The following is a 23650-nucleotide window of genomic DNA, read 5'->3' as shown; positions in this document are numbered from 1 at the left end:
CGTAAAACACGTTAATGTAACTAAGTCTCTGGATGAGAACGTCTGTTAAATGACGTAAAACACGTTAATGTAAATAAGTCTCTGGATGAGAACGTCTGTTAAATGACGTAAAACACGTTAATGTCATATCTTACGTGATGAAGTCCCTGACGTCCTCTACTGTGAGTTCTCCGGTAGTGTCCAGGCTGAGGTCAGCCATGCTGAGGGGGGAGTCCAGAGGGGAGGGGGGAGGTGAGGAGGACAGGCCACACTGGGGGTCCTCGGTTAACCCTGGGGGGGGGGGGGGGCAGGGGTTAGAGGTCAGACTGAGGTCATGTGAAAGGGGGGGATTGGTTAACAGCAGGGCTAGTAAACTGTTAGCAGAAGGACCGATGTGAGAATCGTTCTCCACGTTACCTTCAGCCTGGTTCCGGTGAGTTCCGTTGGCCCGGAGAGGCACGGCTGCGTCGTCGCTACGGAGACAGAGAACAGCATCAGAGCAGTAGCTCACTGTCGTTGTTGTCGATACCTGGGTAACAACTTCCTGTGAAAGTTTATATATCGTGGGGGGTAAACTTCCTGTAAAGTTTATATATCGTGGGGGGTAAACATCCTGTGAAAGTTTATATATCGTGGGGGTAAACTTCCTGTGAAAGTTTATATATCGTGGGGGTAAACTTCCTGTGAAAGTTTATATATCGTGGGGGGGGTAAACTTCCTGTGAAAGTTTATATATCGTGGGGGTAAACTTCCTGTGAAGTTTATATATCGTGGGGGGTAAACATCCTGTGAAGTTTATATATCGTGGGGTAAACTTCCTGTTTAGTTTATATATCGTGGGGGGGTAAACTTCCTGTTTAGTTTATATATCGTGGGGGTAAACTTCCTGTGAAGTTTATATATCGTGGGGGTAAACTTCCTGTAAAGTTTATATATCGTGGGGGTAAACTTCCTGTGAAAGTTTATATATCGTGGGGGGTAAACTTCCTGTGAAGTTTATATATCGTGGGGGGTAAACTTCCTTTAATGTGTTGGGCTTTTCTGTATAAACACAACTTTTCACCTGATAAATGTTTTATTTATGGGATAACGGGTCGATTTTACATAGAAACAAGATGTAATTGGTTCCTGGAAAAACATTGTCCTTGTCAGCCAATTATTTAGCATTAGTTGGAATCTATTTAACGCGGAGATAATTTACGGCAAGCAAGGAATATGACACTGTTTATTAAAAGTTTATATACCTAGCGGGATAAAATCTTTACTTCAGAATATAATTTTGTAATATATCTCTGATTGTAACCGATATCCAGGTGAATTTAGCATAGGTTTAACTAGATAAGAAATTCCAACAATTGTTTATTAAGGGATATTTTCGACAGGAAAGTCTGTTCCCCTCTGCGATATTTTGTTGGGCTTCATCGGTTTTTGATGATGTAAAACGAGCGCCGTGCTCGGATCACTTCACACAGATTCACGGCTTGATTTCTAAATACAGACCTGGTGGACTAGAAACTGAATCTATTGAACAATTATTTTTTAATATTTTTGTAATTGTTTACATAGTGAGGTGTTCTGGACTGGATGTAAAACTAATATATATATATATCTATCTATCTTGGCCACAAAAATACATACAACCGTTGAAATATCTTAAGTTTAACATATTATTTTTACTACACACTGATTCCAATTGATTTTACACAAATAAAAATGTATCAAAATTTATGAAGAACAAAAAAAAAAAAGGCAATTTTTTTTTTTTTTTTTTAAATCTGATTCGGAAAACAATTTAGAATCATTAAACCGTATGCAAAACAAACAAAAAAAAATGTCAAATAAATGTTAATAAATAAATAAATGTATTTGCTACACGTCTGTATTTGATATAATGTATTATTTATATTATTATTATTATTATTTTTAAAAGTATATTCCTTATTTGTTTGTGGAATCTGATGTTGAGAGATTAATTTGGGGGGAAGGCCCTTTCCTGTTTCAGCATGACAACGCCCCCCTTTGTGCGCGAGGTCCATACAGAAATGGTTTGTCGAGATCATTGTGGAAGAACTTGACTGGACCTGCACAGAGCCCTGACCTCAACCCCATCGAACACCTTTTGGATGAATTGGAACGCCGACTGCGAGCCAGGACCTAATCGCCCCAACATCAGTGCCCCGACCTCACTAATGTTCTTGTGGCTGAATGGAAGCAAGTCTCTGCAGCAATGTACCAACATCTAGTGGAAAGCCTTCACAGAAGAGTGGAGGCTGTTATAGCAGCAAAGGGGGACTAACTCCATATTAATGCCTTCCCTGAAGAGTGGAGGCTGTTATAGCAGCAAAGGGGGGACCAACTCCATATTAATGCCTTCCCTGAAGAGTGGAGGCTGTTATAGCAGCAAAGGGGGGGACCAACTCCATATTAATGACTTCCCTGAAGAGTGGAGGCTGTTATAGCAGCAAAGGGGGGACCAACTCCATATTAATGACTTCCCAGAAGAGTGGAGGCTGTTATAGCAGCAAAGGGGGGACCAACTCCATATTAATGCCTTCCCTGAAGAGTGGAGGCTGTTATAGCAGCAAAGGGGGGACCAACTCCATATTAATGCCTTCCCTGAAGAGTGGAGGCTGTTATAGCAGCAAAGGGGGGGACCAACTCCATATTAATGCCTTCCCTGAAGAGTGGAGGCTGTTATAGCAGCAAAGGGGGGGGACCAACTCCATATTAATGCCTTCCCAGAAGAGAGGAGGCTGTTATAGCAGCAAAGGGGGGACCAACTCCATATTAATGAGTTCCCTGAAGAGTGGAGGCTGTTATAGCAGCAAAGGGGGGGACCAACTCCATATTAATGACTTCCCTGAAGAGTGGAGGCTGTTATAGCAGCAAAGGGGGGACCAACTCCATATTAATGCCTTCCCTGAAGAGTGGAGGCTGTTATAGCAGCAAAGGGGGGACCAACTCCATATTAATGACTTCCCAGAAGAGTGGAGGCTGTAATAGCAGCAAAGGGGGGGGGACCAACTCCATATTAATGACTTCCCTGAAGAGTGGAGGCTGTTATAGCAGCAAAGGGGGGACCAACTCCATATTAATGAAATCCCTGAAGAGTGGAGGCTGTTATAGCAGCAAAGGGGGGGACCAACTCCATATTAATGACTTCCCTGAAGAGTGGAGGCTGTTATAGCAGCAAAGGGGGGACCAACTCCATATTAATGACTTCCCAGAAGAGTGGAGGCTGTTATAGCAGCAAAGGGGGGGACCAACTCCATATTAATGCCTTCCCTGAAGAGTGGAGGCTGTTATAGCAGCAAAGGGGGGACCAACTCCATATTAATGCCTTCCCTGAAGAGTGGAGGCTGTTATAGCAGCAAAGGGGGGACCAACTCCATATTAATGCCTTCCCTGAAGAGTGGAGGCTGTTATAGCAGCAAAGGGGGGGGACCAACTCCATATTAATGCCTTCCCAGAAGAGAGGAGGCTGTTATAGCAGCAAAGGGGGGACCAACTCCATATTAATGAGTTCCCTGAAGAGTGGAGGCTGTTATAGCAGCAAAGGGGGGACCAACTCCATATTAATGACTTCCCTGAAGAGTGGAGGCTGTTATAGCAGCAAAGGGGGGACCAACTCCATATTAATGCCTTCCCTGAAGAGTGGAGGCTGTTATAGCAGCAAAGGGGGACCAACTCCATATTAATGACTTCCCAGAAGAGTGGAGGCTGTAATAGCAGCAAAGGGGGGGACCAACTCCATATTAATGACTTCCCTGAAGAGTGGAGGCTGTTATAGCAGCAAAGGGGGGACCAACTCCATATTAATGAAATCCCTGAAGAGTGGAGGCTGTTATAGCAGCAAAGGGGGGACCAACTCCATATTAATGACTTCCCTGAAGAGTGGAGGCTGTTATAGCAGCAAAGGGGGGACCAACTCCATATTAATGACTTCCCTGAAGAGTGGAGGCTGTTATAGCAGCAAAGGGGGGGACCAACTCCATATTAATGAAATCCCTGAAGAGTGGAGGCTGTTATAGCAGCAAAGGGGGGACCAACTCCATATTAATGACTTCCCAGAAGAGTGGAGGCTGTTATAGCAGCAAAGGGGGGACCAACTCCATATTAATGCCTTCCCTGAAGAGTGGAGGCTGTTATAGCAGCAAAGGGGGGACCAACTCCATATTAATGACTTCCCAGAAGAGTGGAGGATGTTATAGCAGCAAAGGGGGGGACCAACTCCATATTAATGACTTCCCTGAAGAGTGGAGGCTGTAATAGCAGCAAAGGGGGGACCAACTCCATATTAATGCCTTCCCAGAAGAGTGGAGGCTGTAATAGCAGCAAAGGGGGGGACCAACTCCATATTAATGCCTTCCCAGAAGAGTGGAGGCTGTTATAGCACCAAAGGGGGGACCAACTCCATATTAATGACTTCCCTGAAGAGTGGAGGCTGTTATAGCAGCAAAGGGGGGACCAACTCCATATTAATGACTTCCCTGAAGAGTGGAGGCTGTTATAGCAGCAAAGGGGGGACCAACTCCATATTAATGCCTTCCCTGAAGAGTGGAGGCTGTTATAGCAGCAAAGGGGGGACCAACTCCATATTAATGACTTCCCAGAAGAGTGGAGGCTGTTATAGCAGCAAAGGGGGGGGCAACTCCATATTAATGACTTCCCTGAAGAGTGGAGGCTGTTATAGCAGCAAAGGGGGGACCAACTCCATATTAATGACTTCCCTGAAGAGTGGAGGCTGTTATAACAGCAAAGGGGGACTAACTCCATATTAATGCCTTCCCTGAAGAGTGGAGGCTGTTATAGCAGCAAAGGGGGGGACCAACTCCATATTAATGCCTTCCCTGAAGAGTGGAGGCTGTTATAGCAGCAAAGGGGGGACCAACTCCATATTAATGCCTTCCCTGAAGAGTGGAGGCTGTTATAGCAGCAAAGGGGGGACCAACTCCATATTAATGACTTCCCTGAAGAGTAGAGGCTGTTATAGCAGTAAAGGGGGGGGACCAACTCCATATTAATGCCTTCCCAGAAGAGTGGAGGCTGTTATAGCAGCAAAGGGGGGACTAACTCCATATTAATGCCTTCCCTGAAGAGTGGAGGCTGTTATTGCAGCAAAGGGGGGGACCAACTCCATATTAATGCCTTCCCAGAAGAGTGGAGGCTGTTATAGCAGCAAAGGGGGGACCAACTCCATATTAATGCCTTCCCTGAAGAGTGGAGGCTGTTATTGCAGCAAAGGGGGACCAACTCCATATTAATGCCTTCCCAGAAGAGTGGAGGCTGTTATAGCAGCAAAGGGGGGGACCAACTCCATATTAATGCCTTCCCTGAAGAGTGGAGGCTGTTATAGCAGCAAAGGGGGGACCAACTCCATATTAATGACTTCCCTGAAGAGTGGAGGCTGTTATAGCAGCAAAGGGGGGACCAACTCCATATTAATGACTTCCCTGAAGAGTGGAGGCTGTTATAGCAGCAAAGGGGGGACCAACTCCATATTAATGCCTTCCCTGAAGAGAGGAGGCTGTTATAGCAGCAAAGGGGGGACCAACTCCATATTAACACAGGAGGTGTGAGGACAAGAGAGGACAGGAGGAGTGAGGACAGGAGAGGACAGGAGGTGTGAGGACAGGAGGTGTGAGGACAGGAGGTGTGAGGACAGGAGAGGACAGGAGGTGTGAGGACAGGAGAGGACAGGAGGTGTGAGGACGGGAGAGGACGGGAGGTGTGAGGACAGGAAGTGTGAGGACAGGAGAGGACAGGAGGTGTGAGGACGGGAGAGGACGGGAGGTGTGAGGACAGGAGAGGACAGGAGGTGTGAGGACGTTAGTGTAGTGACCTGATGATTTGGTCCAGCGGTCGCTCCAGCTCCACAGCACACAGAGGTTCAGTGATGACTTTAGCTGACAGGGAGAAACGCTGGTACTCTGATGGAGAGATCAGGTAGAACCCTACACACACACACAGAGAGAGATCAGGTAGAACCCTACACACACAGAGAGACATCAGGTAGAACCCTACACACACAGAGAGAGATCAGGTAGAACCCTACACACACAGAGAGAGATCAGGTAGAACCCTACACACACAGAGAGAGATCAGGTAGAACCCTACACACACAGAGAGACATCAGGTAGAACCCTACACACACAGAGAGAGATCAGGTAGAACCCTGCACACACAGAGAGAGATCAGGTAGAACCCTACACACACAGAGAGAGATCAGGTAGAACCCTACACACACAGAGAGAGATCAGGTAGAACCCTACACACACACACAGAGAGAGATCAGGTAGAACCCTGCACACACACAGAGATCAGGTAGAACCCTGCACACACAGAGAGAGATCAGGTAGAACCCTACACACACAGAGAGAGATCAGGTAGAACCCTACACACACAGAGAGAGATCAGGTAGAACCCTACACACACAGAGAGAGATCAGGTAGAACCCTACACACACAGAGAGAGATCAGGTAGAACCCTGCACACACACACAGAGAGAGATCAGGTAGAACCCTACACACAGAGAGAGATCAGGTAGAACCCTACACACAGAGAGAGATCAGGTAGAACCCTACACACACACAGAGAGAGATCAGGTAGAACCCTGCACACACAGAGAGAGATCAGGTAGAACCCTACACACACAGAGAGAGATCAGGTAGAACCCTGCACACACAGAGAGAGATCAGGTAGAACCCTACACACACAGAGAGAGATCAGGTAGAACCCTACACACACAGAGAGAGATCAGGTAGAACCCTACACACACAGAGAGAGATCAGGTAGAACCCTACACACACACACAGAGAGAGATCAGGTAGAACCCTACACACACACACAGAGAGAGATCAGGTAGAACCCTACACACACACACAGAGAGAGATCAGGTAGAACCCTGCACACACAGAGAGAGAGATCAGGTAGAACCCTGCACACACACACAGAGAGAGATCAGGTAGAACCCTGCACACACACAGAGAGAGATCAGGTAGAACCCTGCACACACAGAGAGAGATCAGGTAGAACCCTACACACACACACAGAGAGAGATCAGGTAGAACCCTGCACACACAGAGAGAGATCAGGTAGAACCCTGCACACACAGAGAGAGATCAGGTAGAACCCTACACACACAGAGAGAGATCAGGTAGAACCCTACACACACAGAGAGAGATCAGGTAGAACCCTGCACACACAGAGAGAGAGATCAGGTAGAACCCTACACACACAGAGAGAGATCAGGTAGAACCCTGCACACAGAGAGAGATCAGGTAGAACCCTGCACACAGAGAGAGAGATCAGGTAGAACCCTGCACACACAGAGAGAGATCAGGTAGAACCCTACACACACAGAGAGAGATCAGGTAGAACCCTACACACACACAGAGACAGACGGAAACATATCAACAATATTGCTGTGTGTTTTGCAGTGTATGTGTGTGTGTGTGTGTGTGTGTGTGTGTGTGTGTGTGTGTGTTTTGCAGTGTGTGTGTGTGTGTGTGTGTGTGTGTGTGTGTGTGTGTGTGTGTGTGTGTGTGTGTGTGTGTGCGTGTGTGCGTGTGTTTTGCAGTGTGTGTGTGTGTGTGTGTGTGTGTGTTTTGCAGTGTGTGTGTGTGTGTGTGTGCGTGCGTGCGTGCGTGCGTGCGCGTTCTCACCCTGGGCGTTCTTCGTGAAGACACAGGAAGCGATGCCGCTGATGTCCTCTTTACGGATACAGTCATAACGCACCTACAGACAGACGGAGGTTAACGTTTTAGTGACAGGGGGAAGTATTCGGAAATTCGGATGAATGACGTGCCCAATTTAAACTGCCTGCTACTCAGGCCCAGAAGGTAGGATATACATATTATTAGTAGATTTGGATAGAAAACACTCTGAAGTTTCTAAAACTGTTTGAATGATGTCTGTGAGTATAACAGAACTCATATGACAGGCAAAAACCTGACACAAAAATCCAACCAGGAAGTGAGTTGTAGTTCTATCTAATCCCTATTCAAACTACAGTGTCTGTGGGGTCACGTTGCACTTCCTAAGGCTTCCATTGGCTGTCAACAGCCTTTAGAAGCATGTTTCATCCTTCTCCTGTTACTGGGCAGAGAATAGGGAGCTCAGTCAATCAGTGGACTGCCTGTGACCAGTGAGTTGTTTACTGCGCGGGCACGTTGGCACGCCTCTCCTCCTTTTTCCCCTCTGTAATGAATACGCTATTGTCCGTTTGGAATATTATCGATGTTTTACGTTAAAAAGACCCTAAAGATTGATTGTAAACATCGTTTGACATGTTTCTACGAACGTTAATGGAACTTTTTTGACTTTTCGTCTTTGGTACTGCGCTCGCGCGTTATGCCTTTGGATAAGCGACCTGAACGCGCAAACAAAACGGAGGTATTTGGACATAAATATGGATTATTTAGAACAAAAACAACATTTCTTGTGGAAGTGGGAGTCCTGGGAGTGTATTCCGACGAAGATCAGCAAAGGTAAGAGAATATTTATAATACTAATTCTGAGTTTAGTTGACTCCAGAACTTGGCGGGTAACTGTATAGCTCGCCGTGATGATGGCTGATCTCTGTAATCAGAATATTGAAAAATTTGCTTTCTCCGTAAAGCTATTTTAAAATCTGACACAGCGGTTGCATTAAGGAGAAGTGTATATCTATAATTCTTTCAATAACTGTTGTAAATTTTATCAACGTTTATGATGAGTATTTTTGTAAATTGATGTGCTCATTCACCAGATGTTTTTGGTGGGACTACATTTTCTGAACATTACACGCCAATGTAAAAAATGGGGTTTTTGGATATAAATATGAACTTTATCGAGCAAAACATACATGTATTGTGTACAATAATGTCCTAGGAGTGTCATCTGGTGAAGATCGTCAAAGGTTAGTGCTTCATTTAGCTGTATTTCTGTTTTTTGTGACGACATTTCACTGCTGAGAAGTTAACACACACACACACACACACACACACACACACACACACACGTACGTCAGCCCCCCCCCTACCTGTGGTCGTAGGACAGGTACATTAAACATGTGAAGATCTCCCAGGTTAGTCAGACCCCCCCCACCTGTGGTCGTAGGACAGGTACATTAAACAGGTGAAGATCTCCCAGGTTAGTCAGACCCCCCCCTACCTGTGGTCGTAGGACAGGTACATTAAACAGGTGAAGATCTCCCAGGTTCGTCAGACCCCCCCCTACCTGTGGTCGTAGGACAGGTACATTAAACAGGTGAAGGTCTCCCAGGTTAGTCAGACCCCCCCCTACCTGTGGTCGTAGGACAGGTACGTTAAACAGGTGAAGATCTCCCAGGTTAGTCAGACCCCCCCCCCTACCTGTGGTCGTAGGACAGGTACATTAAACAGGTGAAGATCTCCCAGGTTAGTCAGACCCCCCCCCTACCTGTGGTCGTAGGACAGGTACATTAAACAGGTGGTCTCCCAGGTTAGTCAGACCCCCCCCTACCTGTGGTCGTAGGACAGGTACGTTAAACAGGTGAAGATCTCCCAGGTTAGTCAGACCCCCCCCCCTACCTGTGGTCGTAGGACAGGTACATTAAACAGGTGAAGGTCTCCCAGGTTAGTCAGACCCCCCCCTACCTGTGGTCGTAGGACAGGTACATTAAACAGGTGAAGATCTCCCAGGTTCGTCAGACAGACCAGACTGGTCTCACTGTAGTCCTCCTGGGCCGTGGAACACACCGTCACCGTGGCAACCCTCCGCACGCGACAACCCTCATGAGCCGTCAGCTTGAACTTGGTCTTCGCACCGACCTTAGGAAGACTGAACACCTGTCAACACAATACACCTGTTAACACACCTGTTAACACAATACACCTGTTAACACACCTGTTAACACAATACACCTGTCAACACAATACACCTGTCAACACACCTGTCAACACAATACACCTGTTAACACACCTGTCAACACAATACACCTGTTAACACACCTGTCAACACAATACACCTGTTAACACACCTGTTAACACAATACACCTGTTAACACACCTGTCAACACAATACACCTGTCAACACAATACACCTGTTAACACAATACACCTGTCAATACACCTGTTAACACACCTGTCAACACAATACACCTGTTAACACACCTGTCAACACAATACACCTGTCAACACAATACACCTGTTAACACACCTGTTAACACAATACACCTGTTAACACAATACACCTGTTAACACAACACACCTGTTAACACAACACACCTGTTAACACAATACACCTGTCAACACAATACACCTGTCAACACAATACACCTGTTAACACAACACACCTGTTAACACAATACACCTGTCAACACACCTGTCAACACAATACACCTGTTAACACAACACACCTGTTAACACAATACACCTGTCAACACACCTGTCAACACAATACACCTGTCAACACAATACACCTGTCAACACAATACACCTGTTAACACACCTGTTAACACAATACACCTGTCAACACAATACACCTGTTAACACAATACACCTGTTAACACACCTGTTAACACAATACACCTGTCAACACAATACACCTGTTAACACACCTGTCAACACAATACACCTGTCAACACAATACACCTGTTAACACACCTGTTAACACAATACACCTGTCAACACAATACACCTGTTAACACAATACACCTGTCAACACAATACACCTGTCAACACACCTGTCAACACAATACACCTGTTTACACCTGTCAACACAATACACCTGTTAACACACCTGTTAACACAATACACCTGTCAACACAATACACCTGTCAACACACCTGTCAACACAATACACCTGTTTACACCTGTCAACACAATACACCTGTTAACACACCTGTTAACACAATACACCTGTTAACACAATACACCTGTCAACCCAACACACCTGTCAACCCAATACACCTGTCAACACAATACACCTGTTAACACAATACACCTGTCAACACAACACACCTGTTAACACAACACACCTGTTAACACAATACACCTGTTAACACTGACGAGTTCCTTCCAAAAGGTGTGTGTGTGTGTGTGTATGTGTGTATGTGTGTGTGTATGTGTGTGTGTGTGTGTGTGTGTGTGTGTAGGTGTGTGTAGGTGTGTGTGTGTCCTGTGTGTGTGTGTGTGTGTGTGTGTGTGTGTGTGTGTGTGTGTAGGTGTGTGTAGGTGTGTGTGTGTCCTGTGTGTGTGTGTGTGTGTGTGTGTGTGTGTGTGTGTGTGTGTGTGTGTGTGTGTGTAAACACCTTGAGTTGTTCCTCTGAAGCGATGAGGACAGAGTGTGGGTTAGTCGTGTCCGGAGCGGCAGCCAGGTCCAGAGAGGCTTGGTAAGGTTCCGGTAGCGGTTTCCCCCGTCCGTCCAGAACGCAGACGGACACGACTGGAGCTCTGTGCATCAGCTGGATCTCTTTACCCAACACGGCCTCCACACAGCCGCTCCCCGGACCCCCCCCCGGACCTCCCGGACCCCCACGGCCGGACACGCGGCCCGACCCAACACCCGGAACCTCTAACGCGTAAGCATACACACTCCCTGAGTTCGTCCCCGCCCACAGCGTCGGGCCGTGGTGAGTACCTGCAGGAGACAGAGATGTACACGTTAATATAGATACACACACATTAAACAGAGATATACACACATTAAACAGAGATATACACGTTAATATAGATACACACACATTAAACAGAGATATACACACATTAAACAGAGATATACACGTTAATATAGATATACACACATTAAACAGAGATATACACGTTACCATAGATACACACATTAAACAGAGATATACACGTTAATATAGATACACACACATTAAAAACAGAGATATACACGTTACCATAGATACACACATTAAACAGAGATATACACGTTAATATAGATACACACACATTAAAACAGAGATATACACGTTAATGTAGATACACACGTTACCATAGATACACACACACGTATCAGACAGAATCATACCGTCTCTGAGGTACGTATCAGACAGAATCATACCGTCTCTAAGGTACGTATCAGACAGACAGAATCATACCGTCTCTAAGGTACGTATCAGACAGAATCATACCGTCTCTAAGGTACGTATCAGACAGAATCATACCGTCTCTGAGGTACGTATCACACAGAATCATACCGTCTCTGAGGTACGTATCAGACAGAATCATACCGTCTCTAAGGTACGTATCAGACAGAATCATACCGTCTCTGAGGTACGTATCACACAGAATCATACCGTCTCTGAGGTACGTATCAGACAGAATCATACCGTCTCTAAGGTACGTATCAGACAGAATCATACCATCTCTAAGGTACGTATCAGACAGAATCATACCGTCTCTAAGGTACGTATCAGACAGAATCATACCGTCTCTAAGGTACGTATCAGACAGAATCATACCGTCTCTAAGGTACGTATCAGACAGAATCATACCGTCTCTAAGGTACGTATCAGACAGAATCATACCATCTCTGAGGTACGTATATGACAGACAGAATCATACCGTCTCTAAGGTACGTATCAGACAGAATCATACCGTCTCTGAGGTACGTATCAGACAGACAGAATCATACCGTCTCTGAGGTACGTATCAGACAGACAGAATCATACCGTCTCTGAGGTACGTATCAGACAGAATCATACCGTCTCTAAGGTACGTATCAGACAGACAGAATCATACCGTCTCTGAGGTACGTATCAGACAGAATCATACCGTCTCTAAGGTACGTATCAGACAGAATCATACCGTCTCTAAGGTACGTATCAGACAGAATCATACCGTCTCTGATACGTATCAGACAGACAGAATCATACCGTCTCTGAGGTACGTATCAGACAGAATCATACCGTCTCTAAGGTACGTATCAGACAGACAGAATCATACCATCTCTAAGGTACGTATCAGACAGACAGAATCATACCGTCTCTAAGGTACGTATCAGACAGAATCATACCGTCTCTGAGGTACGTATCAGACAGAATCATACCGTCTCTAAGGTACGTATCAGACAGACAGAATCATACCGTCTCTAAGGTACGTATCAGACAGACAGAATCATACCGTCTCTGAGGTACGTATCAGACAGAATCATACCGTCTCTATGGTACGTATCAGACAGAATCATACCGTCTCTATGGTACGTATCAGACAGAATCATACCGTCTCTAAGGTACGTATCAGACAGAATCATACCGTCTCTAAGGTATGTATCAGACAGAATCATACCGTCTCTGAGGTACGTATCAGACAGAATCATACCGTCTCTGAGGTACGTATCAGACAGAATCATACCGTCTCTAAGGTACGTATCAGACAGAATCATACCGTCTCTAAGGTACGTATCAGACAGAATCATACCGTCTCTAAGGTACGTATCAGACAGAATCATACCGTCTCTAAGGTACGTATCAGACAGAATCATACCGTCTCTAAGGTACGTATCACACAGAATCATACCGTCTCTAAGGTACGTATCAGACAGAATCATACCGTCTCTAAGGTACGTATCAGACAGAATCATACCGTCTCTAAGGTACGTATCAGACAGACAGAATCATACCGTCTCTGAGGTACGTATCAGACAGAATCATACCGTCTCTAAGGTACGTATCAGACAGAATCATACCGTCTCTAAGGTACGTATCAGACAGACAGAATCATACCGTCTCTGAGGTACGTATCAGACAGAATCATACCGTCTCTAAGGTACTTATCAGACAGACAGAATCATACCGTCTCTAAGGTACGTATCAGACAGAATCATACCGTCTCTGAGGTACGTATCAGACAGAATCATACCGTCTCTGAGGTACGTATCAGACAGAATCATACCGTCTCTGAGGTACGTATCAGACAGAATCTTACCGTCTCTGAGGTACGTATCAGACAGAATCATACCGTCTCTGAGGTACGTATCAGACAGAATCATACCGTCTCTAAGGTACGTATCAGACAGAATCTTACCGTCACTAAGGTACGTATCAGACAGAATCATACCGTCTCTGAGGTACGTATCAGACAGACAGAATCATACCGTCTCTGAGGTACGTATCAGACAGACAGAATCATACCGTCTCTGAGGTACGTATCAGACTGAATCACACCGTCTCTAAGGTACTTATCAGACAGACAGAATCATACCGTCTCTGAGGTACGTATCAGACAGAATCATACCGTCTCTGAGGTACGTATCAGACAGAATCATACCGTCTCTGAGGTACGTATCAGACAGAATCATACCGTCTCTAAGGTACGTATCAGACAGAATCATACCGTCTCTAAGGTACGTATCAGACAGAATCATACCGTCTCTGAGGTACGTATCAGACAGACAGAATCATACCGTCTCTGAGGTACGTATCAGACAGACAGAATCATACCGTGTCTGAGGTACGTATCAGACAGAATCATACCGTCTCTATGGTACGTATCAGACAGAATCATACCGTCTCTAAGGTACGTATCAGACAGAATCATACCGTCTCTAAGGTACGTATCAGACAGACAGAATCATACCATCTCTGAGGTACGTATCAGACAGACAGAATCATACCGTCTCTGAGGTACGTATCAGACAGAATCATACCGTCTCTAAGGTACGTATCAGACAGACAGAATCATACCGTCTCTGAGGTACGTATCAGACAGAATCATACCGTCTCTAAGGTACGTATCAGACAGAATCATACCGTCTCTAAGGTACGTATCAGACAGAATCATACCGTCTGTAAGGTACGTATCAGACAGAATCATACCGTCTCTAAGGTACGTATCAGACAGAATCATACCGTCTCTAAGGTACGTATCAGACAGAATCATACCGTCTCTAAGGTACGTATCAGACAGAATCATACCGTCTCTGAGGTACGTATCAGACAGAATCATACCGTCTCTAAGGTACGTATCAGACAGAATCATACCGTCTCTAAGGTACGTATCAGACAGAATCATACCGTCTCTAAGGTACGTATCAGACAGACAGAATCATACCATCTCTAAGGTACGTATCAGACAGACAGAATCATACCGTCTCTAAGGTACGTATCAGACAGAATCATACCGTCTCTGAGGTACGTATCAGACAGAATCATACCGTCTCTAAGGTACGTATCAGACAGAATCATACCGTCTCTAAGGTACGTATCAGACAGAATCATACCGTCTCTGAGGTACGTATCAGACAGAATCATACCGTCTCTAAGGTACGTATCAGACAGACAGAATCATACCGTCTCTGAGGTACGTATCAGACAGACAGAATCATACCGTGTCTGAGGTACGTATCAGACAGAATCATACCGTCTCTATGGTACGTATCAGACAGAATCATACCGTCTCTAAGGTACGTATCAGACAGAATCATACCGTCTCTGAGGTACGTATCAGACAGAATCATACCGTCTCTAAGGTACGTATCAGACAGAATCATACCGTCTCTAAGGTACGTATCAGACAGAATCATACCGTCTCTAAGGTACGTATCAGACAGAATCATACCGTCTCTAAGGTACGTATCAGACAGAATCATACCGTCTCTGAGGTACGTATCAGACAGAATCATACCATCTCTGAGGTACGTATCAGACAGAATCATACCGTCTCTAAGGTACGTATCAGACAGAATCATACCGTCTCTGAGGTACGTATCAGACAGACAGAATCATACCGTCTCTGAGGTACGTATCAGACAGAATCATACCGTCTCTAAGGTACGTATCAGACAGAATCATACCGTCTCTAAGGTACGTATCAGACAGAATCATACCGTCTCTGAGGTACGTATCAGACAGACAGAATCATACCGTCTCTGAGGTACGTATCAGACAGAATCATACCGTCTCTAAGGTACGTATCAGACAGACAGAATCATACCATCTCTAAGGTACGTATCAGACAGACAGAATCATACCGTCTCTAAGGTACGTATCAGACAGAATCATACCGTCTCTGAGGTACGTATCAGACAGAATCATACCGTCTCTAAGGTACGTATCAGACAGAATCATACCGTCTCTAAGGTACGTATCAGACAGAATCATACCGTCTCTGAGGTACGTATCAGACAGAATCATACCGTCTCTAAGGTACGTATCAGACAGATTCATACCGTCTCTAAGGTACGTATCAGACAGACAGAATCATACCGTCTCTGAGGTACGTATCAGACAGACAGAATCATACCGTGTCTGAGGTACGTATCAGACAGAATCATACCGTCTCTATGGTACATATCAGACAGAATCATACCGTCTCTAAGGTACGTATCAGACAGAATCATACCGTCTCTAAGGTACGTATCAGACAGAATCATACCGTCTCTAAGGTACGTATCAGACAGAATCATACCGTCTCTAAGGTACGTATCAGACAGAATCATACCGTCTCTGAGGTACGTATCAGACAGAATCATACCATCTCTGAGGTACGTATCAGACAGAATCATACCGTCTCTAAGGTACGTATCAGACAGAATCATACCGTCTCTGAGGTACGTATCAGACAGACAGAATCATACCGTCTCTGAGGTACGTATCAGACAGAATCATACCGTCTCTGAGGTACGTATCAGACAGACAGAATCATACCGTCTCTGAGGTACGTATCAGACAGACAGAATCATACCGTCTCTGAGGTACGTATCAGACAGAATCATACCGTCTCTAAGGTACGTATCAGACAGACAGAATCATACCGTCTCTGAGGTACGTATCAGACAGAATCATACCGTCTCTAAGGTACTTATCAGACAGACAGAATCATACCGTCTCTGAGGTACGTATCAGACAGAATCATACCGTCTCTGAGGTACGTATCAGACAGAATCATACCGTCTCTAAGGTACGTATCAGACAGAATCATACCGTCTCTAAGGTACGTATCAGACAGAATCATACCGTCTCTGATACGTATCAGACAGACAGAATCATACCGTCTCTGAGGTACGTATCAGACAGAATCATACCGTCTCTAAGGTACGTATCAGACAGACAGAATCATACCATCTCTAAGGTACGTATCAGACAGACAGAATCATACCGTCTCTAAGGTACGTATCAGACAGAATCATACCGTCTCTGAGGTACGTATCAGACAGAATCATACCGTCTCTAAGGTACGTATCAGACAGAATCATACCGTCTCTAAGGTACGTATCACACAGAATCATACCGTCTCTAAGGTACGTATCAGACAGAATCATACCGTCTCTGAGGTACGTATCAGACAGAATCATACCGTCTCTAAGGTACGTATCAGACAGACAGAATCATACCGTCTCTAAGGTACGTATCAGACAGACAGAATCATACCGTCTCTGAGGTACGTATCAGACAGAATCATACCGTCTCTATGGTACGTATCAGACAGAATCATACCGTCTCTATGGTACGTATCAGACAGAATCATACCGTCTCTAAGGTACGTATCAGACAGAATCATACCGTCTCTAAGGTATGTATCAGACAGAATCATACCGTCTCTAAGGTACGTATCAGACAGAATCATACCGTCTCTGAGGTACGTATCAGACAGAATCATACCGTCTCTAAGGTACGTATCAGACAGAATCATACCGTCTCTAAGGTACGTATCAGACAGAATCATACCGTCTCTAAGGTACGTATCAGACAGAATCATACCGTCTCTAAGGTACGTATCAGACAGAATCATACCGTCTCTAAGGTACGTATCACACAGAATCATACCGTCTCTAAGGTACGTATCAGACAGAATCATACCGTCTCTAAGGTACGTATCAGACAGAATCATACCGTCTCTAAGGTACGTATCAGACAGACAGAATCATACCGTCTCTGAGGTACGTATCAGACAGAATCATACCGTCTCTAAGGTACGTATCAGACAGAATCATACCGTCTCTAAGGTACGTATCAGACAGACAGAATCATACCGTCTCTGAGGTACGTATCAGACAGAATCATACCGTCTCTAAGGTACTTATCAGACAGACAGAATCATACCGTCTCTAAGGTACGTATCAGACAGAATCATACCGTCTCTAAGGTACGTATCAGACAGAATCATACCGTCTCTGAGGTACGTATCAGACAGAATCATACCGTCTCTGAGGTACGTATCAGACAGAATCTTACCGTCTCTGAGGTACGTATCAGACAGAATCATACCGTCTCTGAGGTACGTATCAGACAGAATCATACCGTCTCTAAGGTACGTATCAGACAGAATCATACCGTCTCTGAGGTACGTATCAGACAGACAGAATCATACCGTCTCTGAGGTACGTATCAGACAGACAGAATCATACCGTCTCTGAGGTACGTATCAGACAGACAGAATCATACCGTCTCTGAGGTACGTATCAGACAGAATCACACCGTCTCTAAGGTACTTATCAGACAGACAGAATCATACCGTCTCTGAGGTACGTATCAGACAGAATCATACCGTCTCTGAGGTACGTATCAGACAGAATCATACCGTCTCTGAGGTACGTGTCAGACAGAATCATACCGTCTCTAAGGTACGTATCAGACAGAATCATACCGTCTCTGAGGTACGTATCAGACAGACAGAATCATACCGTCTCTGAGGTACGTATCAGACAGACAGAATCATACCGTGTCTGAGGTACGTATCAGACAGAATCATACCGTCTCTATGGTACGTATCAGACAGAATCATACCGTCTCTAAGGTACGTATCAGACAGAATCATACCGTCTCTAAGGTACGTATCAGACAGACAGAATCATACCGTCTCTGAGGTACGTATCAGACAGACAGAATCATACCGTCTCTGAGGTACGTATCAGACAGAATCATACCGTCTCTAAGGTACGTATCAGACAGACAGAATCATACCGTCTCTGAGGTACGTATCAGACAGAATCATACCGTCTCTAAGGTACGTATCAGACAGAATCATACCGTCTCTAAGGTACGTATCAGACAGAATCATACCGTCTCTAAGGTACGTATCAGACAGACAGAATCATACCATCTCTAAGGTACGTATCAGACAGACAGAATCATACCGTCTCTAAGGTACGTATCAGACAGAATCATACCGTCTCTGAGGTACGTATCAGACAGAATCATACCGTCTCTAAGGTACGTATCAGACAGAATCATACCGTCTCTGAGGTACGTATCAGACAGAATCATACCGTCTCTAAGGTACGTATCAGACAGACAGAATCATACCGTCTCTGAGGTACGTATCAGACAGACAGAATCATACCGTGTCTGAGGTACGTATCAGACAGAATCATACCGTCTCTATGGTACGTATCAGACAGAATCATACCGTCTCTAAGGTACGTATCAGACAGAATCATACCGTCTCTGAGGTACGTATCAGACAGAATCATACCGTCTCTAAGGTACGTATCAGACAGAATCATACCGTCTCTAAGGTACGTATCAGACAGAATCATACCGTCTCTAAGGTACGTATCAGACAGAATCATACCGTCTCTAAGGTACGTATCAGACAGAATCATACCGTCTCTGAGGTACGTATCAGACAGAATCATACCATCTCTGAGGTACGTATCAGACAGAATCATACCGTCTCTAAGGTACGTATCAGACAGAATCATACCGTCTCTGAGGTACGTATCAGACAGACAGAATCATACCGTCTCTAAGGTACGTATCAGACAGACAGAATCATACCGTCTCTAAGGTACGTATCAGACAGAATCATACCGTCTCTGAGGTACGTATCAGACAGAATCATACCGTCTCTAAGGTACGTATCAGACAGAATCATACCGTCTCTAAGGTACGTATCAGACAGAATCATACCGTCTCTGAGGTACGTATCAGACAGAATCATACCGTCTCTGAGGTACGTATCAGACAGAATCATACCGTCTCTGAGGTACGTATCAGACAGAATCATACCGTCTCTAAGGTACGTATCAGACAGAATCATACCGTCTCTAAGGTACGTATCAGACAGAATCATACCGTCTCTGAGGTACGTATCAGACAGACAGAATCATACCGTCTCTGAGGTACGTATCAGACAGAATCATACCGTCTCTGAGGTACGTATCAGACAGAATCATACCGTCTCTGAGGTACGTATCAGACAGAATCATACCGTCTCTAAGGTACGTATCAGACAGTATCATACCGTCTCTAAGGTACGTATCAGACAGAATCATACCGTCTCTGATACGTATCAGACAGACAGAATCATACCGTCTCTGAGGTACGTATCAGACAGAATCATACCGTCTCTAAGGTACGTATCAGACAGACAGAATCATACCGTCTCTAAGGTACGTATCAGACAGAATCATACCGTCTCTGAGGTACGTATCAGACAGAATCATACCGTCTCTAAGGTACGTATCAGACAGAATCATACCGTCTCTAAGGTACGTATCAGACAGAATCATACCGTCTCTGAGGTACGTATCAGACAGAATCATACCGTCTCTAAGGTACGTATCAGACAGAATCATACCGTCTCTAAGGTACGTATCAGACAGACAGAATCATACCGTCTCTGAGGTACGTATCAGACAGACAGAATCATACCGTGTCTGAGGTACGTATCAGACAGAATCATACCGTCTCTATGGTACGTATCAGACAGAATCATACCGTCTCTAAGGTACGTATCAGACAGAATCATACCGTCTCTAAGGTACGTATCAGACAGAATCATACCGTCTCTGAGGTACGTATCAGACAGAATCATACCGTCTCTAAGGTACGTATCAGACAGACAGAATCATACCGTCTCTAAGGTACGTATCAGACAGAATCATACCGTCTCTGAGGTACGTATCAGACAGAATCATACCGTCTCTAAGGTACGTATCAGACAGACAGAATCATACCGTCTCTAAGGTACGTATCAGACAGAATCATACCGTCTCTAAGGTACGTATCAGACAGAATCATACCGTCTCTAAGGTACGTATCAGACAGAATCATACCGTCTCTGAGGTACGTATCAGACAGAATCATACCGTCTCTAAGGTACGTATCAGACAGAATCATACCGTCTCTAAGGTACGTATCAGACAGAATCATACCGTCTCTAAGGTACGTATCAGACAGAATCATACCGTCTCTGAGGTAAGTATCGGCGAAATAGAGACATCGCACCACTCCCGATAGAGAGTCGTCAGCTGATCTCGGCTCGATCCTCCTCTGTACCGGAGCTACTTCCTCCTGGTCAGCTAGCGCTGCATTGGCTTCCTGGATCTACACACACACACACACACACACACGGGAAGTGATGTCACTCCAACATACACTGGGTGCTATGTCACACTCATTGGATGCGCTGTGAGAACCAAATCTATTTTATAATTCTAGACATTACCAACGGCATATTTATTATTTAAATATTCCCCATATAATGTTGGGCTAACATGGCTGCCGTAAAAACAGCGTCATGTAGGCTCATCGTGAAGCTCATTCATTGTGTTGGGAAATTCCCACCGTAGTCCTCTGGTTTGAGAGTGACGGAGCGAACAATAATTTAGGAATTTACGAACGGCCCGGCTGTTATGACAGTAAAACATTGGCAAAAAAAAAAGACCTTTATTTAACTAGGCAAGTCAGTTAAGAACAAATTCTTATTTACAATGACGGCCCACCAGGGAACAGTGGGGTTAACGGCCTTGTTCAGGGGCAGAACGACAGATTTGTACCTTGTCAGCTCGGGATTTAGTCCAACGCTCTAACCACTAGGCTACGCTGCCGCCCGGTCAGAGCGCTGTACATCAAGCTGTCTCACTACAGAAACAGGAGATAGACTAGTGTCCTGTCCAGGGGGTGTCCTGGTACATCAAGCTGTCTCACTACAGAAACAGGAGATAGACTAGTGTCCTGTCCAGGGGGTGTCCTGGTACATCAAGCTGTCTCACTACAGAAACAGGAGATAGACTAGTGTCCTGGTACATCAAGCTGTCTCACTACAGAAACAGGAGATCAACTAGTGTCCTGTCCAGGGGGTGTCCTGGTACATCAAGCTGTCTCACTACAGAAACAGGAGATAGACTAGTGTCCTGTCCAGGGGGTGTACTGTACATCAAGCTGTCTCACTGTGTGTGTGTGTGTGTGTGTGTGTGTGTGTGTGTGTGTGTGTGTGTGTGTGTGTGTGTGTGTGTGTGTGTGTGTGTTTACCTTGCTGGTCGGCGTGGGGACGGGGCGTTTCTTCCCAGACACTCTACTCTTCCGGATCCTTCTGAAGCTCTGTCTGAGAGACTTCTTCAGACTCTTCACCCTGCTGAGAGGACCCTCCATCGCTAGGGAGTCGTTAGGGTGCAGGGTACACCTGGAGATAGAGAGACAGAACAGCTCAACACACCAGAGGACCCTCCGTCGCTAGGGAGTCGTTAGGGTGCAGGGTACACCTGGAGATAGAGAGACAGAACAGCTCAACACACCAGAGGACCCTCCGTCGCTAGGGGAGTCGTTAGGGTGCAGGGTACACCTGGAGACAACAGAGAGACAGAACAGCTCAACACACCAGAGGACCCTCCGTCGCTAGGGAGTCGTTAGGGTGCAGGGTACACCTGGAGATAGAGAGACAGAACAGCTCAACACACCAGAGGACCCTCCATCGCTAGGGAGTCGTTAGGGTGCAGGGTACACCTGGAGACAACAGAGAGACAGAACAGCTCAACACACCAGAGGACCCTCCGTCGCTAGGGGAGTCGTTAGGGTGCAGGGTACACCTGGAGATAGAGAGACAGAACAGCTCAACACACCAGAGGACCCTCCGTCGCTAGGGGAGTCGTTAGGGCGCAGGGTACACCTGGAGACAACAGAGAGACAGAACAGCTCAACACACCAGAGGACCCTCCGTCGCTAGGGGAGTCGTTAGGGTGCAGGGGTACACCTGGAGACAACAGAGAGACAGAACAGCTCAACACACCAGAAGACCCTCCGTCGCTAGGGGAGTCGTTAGGGCGCAGGGTACACCTGGAGACAACAGAGAGACAGAACAGCTCAACACACCAGAAGACCCTCCGTCGCTAGGGAGTCGTTAGGGCGCAGGGTACACCTGGAGACAACAGAGACACAGAACAGCTCAACACACCAGAGGACCCTCCGTCGCTAGGGAGTCGTTAGGGTGCAGGGTACACCTGGAGACAACAGAGAGACAGAACAGCTCAAAACACCAGAGGACCCTCCGTCGCTCGGGAGTCGTTAGGGCGCAGGGTACACCTGGAGACAACAGAGAGACAGACCAGAGGACCCTCCGTTGCTAGGGAGTCGTTAGGGTGCAGGGTACACCTGGAGACAACAGAACAGCTCAACACACCAGAGGACCCTCCATCGCTAGGGAGTCGTTAGGGCGCAGGGTACACCTGGAGACAACAGAGAGACAGAACAGCTCAACACACCAGAGGACCCTCCGTCGCTAGGGAGTCGTTAGGGCGCAGGGTACACCTGGAGACAACAGAGAGACAGAACAGCTCAACACACCAGAGGACCCTCCGTCGCTAGGGAGTCGTTAGGGTACACCTGGAGACAACAGAACAGCTCAACACAACAGAGGACCCTCCGTCGCTAGGGAGTCGTTAGGGCGCAGGGTACACCTGGAGACAACAGAACAGCTCAATACAACAGAGGACCCTCCGTCGCTAGGGAGTCGTTAGGGTGCAGACTACACCTGGGGACAAC

General features: G+C 45.9%; 1 pseudogene; it reads right to left on the bottom strand.

The window, feature by feature from the left end:
* LOC106596019 (lethal(2) giant larvae protein homolog 1-like) overlaps positions 1-23650 on the bottom strand; it is a 100191-nt pseudogene that overhangs the window by 3691 nt on the left and 72850 nt on the right.

The sequence above is a fragment of the Salmo salar genome, unplaced genomic scaffold (assembly GCF_905237065.1).
Source record: "Salmo salar unplaced genomic scaffold, Ssal_v3.1, whole genome shotgun sequence".
Taxonomy (NCBI): Eukaryota; Metazoa; Chordata; class Actinopteri; order Salmoniformes; family Salmonidae; genus Salmo; species Salmo salar.
Note: the sequence above shows the minus strand (reverse complement) of the source record. Positions and strands in the feature narration are given on the sequence as shown.